Source organism: Sinocyclocheilus anshuiensis, unplaced genomic scaffold (genome assembly GCF_001515605.1).
Source record: "Sinocyclocheilus anshuiensis isolate Anshui unplaced genomic scaffold, SAMN03320099.WGS_v1.1 scaffold348, whole genome shotgun sequence".
NCBI lineage: Eukaryota > Metazoa > Chordata > Actinopteri > Cypriniformes > Cyprinidae > Sinocyclocheilus > Sinocyclocheilus anshuiensis.
The window spans coordinates 831,022-832,401 of NW_015555762.1; the positions used below are offsets into that span (position 1 = coordinate 831,022).

General features: G+C 37.3%; 1 protein-coding gene across 2 annotated transcripts in view; it reads left to right on the forward strand.

Moving 5' to 3' along the window:
• The window catches only part of LOC107674016 (serine/threonine-protein kinase 16-like), a 10,232-nt gene that overhangs the window by 612 nt on the left and 8,240 nt on the right, over positions 1–1,380 (forward strand). The window lies entirely within an intron of this gene.

Consider the following 1,380-nt stretch of genomic DNA (forward strand, 5'->3'; position numbering starts at 1 on the left):
ACTGATTTCTGACTGAAAACTACATCGGCGATGACCTACAGCCAATGAGAGACCAAGATACAGGGCAGAGGGAAGTTGGGGGAGGAGTTATAGACCACAATATTTCAGTATTGTAATAGATATCTAAACAATTATATCATACAGAAACAAGCACAGACATTTGCTTGACCAGCCACAACATCGGCATAACAGTTACTGCAAAATTAGTTACCTCCAACTCTATTTGCAGAACACCCAATCCCTGTTCCCTGCATCTCCCTCCTGCATAATCTGTTTTCTTTTTCTCCTTGTAGCTGGAAACCTGTCGCCGATCCATCGTGCAGTGTGAACACAGCAGCAACTGACTGCTACCCCAGATATTATCTTATATATCTTGTTTTGTAATTCCACATCAGACAGTCCTGAAACGACGCAGCTGACACTGTGGGAAGGTGTACTCTCAATCTGAGCTGGAACTGGTCTGTGCATTCAAGAACTTTTATTTTTATAGCTTTTTGAATGTAGAGATGCAGCAGGCGTATATTCTTGCTCTTATTTTGTAATACGAGTATTGGAGGGCTTTTATTTTGGTATTCAACATCAGACAGTTACTGACTGTGTGTTGGGGGGAAAAAAATCGCGTTCGCTGGATGAGGAGCACTGCATTCAGATCAGTTCTCTGACGGTTTTACCGTAATAGGCAGTTTATGCGCGACCCTCGAAATAACGTGGCGGCTAGATTGACCGTGCTTTTCGACTTGGCGGCTGGCTTGACCGCAGTCGAAAAAGGGAAGAACAGACAGATCAGTGTGAAAACAACGGCGATCCGACGAGTTTGAAAATCGTGCAGTGAGAACTCGGCATTATGTGCACAGGCAGTATTCAGTCGGCTTGACTTGTTGGTCTAAATTGGCTTGCATTTAATAATAAATAGTAATTTAATTAATAGGATTTATTTTTTAATAAGAGTGTCTTTTTCATGTCGCTTTACAGAAATCAAGAGTATATGGTTTTTATAGCCAGAATGACACTGAAGATTTCCAAAGTGCCATACAGTTAAATAATGCAATATTCCACAATAACCTAAACATTTCTTCAGCAGATATTTAAATTGATTTGCAGTTGATACAATCAATTAAAATGTAATATTTTAATGGTTAAATCATAAGCTTTTATGCTTATAACAATTAGGCCTATATTATTTAATTTCCTACTTAAAAATGCCATACTGAATTAAACTGTAAACCACACATAATTGTTAACAGGTGGAAGAACATTACTATGATAAAATAATAATTAATTCTACTTATTTAGCTAAAGACAAAAAAAAATATATATATATATATATACAGTGGGTACGGAAAGTATTCAGACCCCCTTAAATTTTTCACTCTTTGTTAT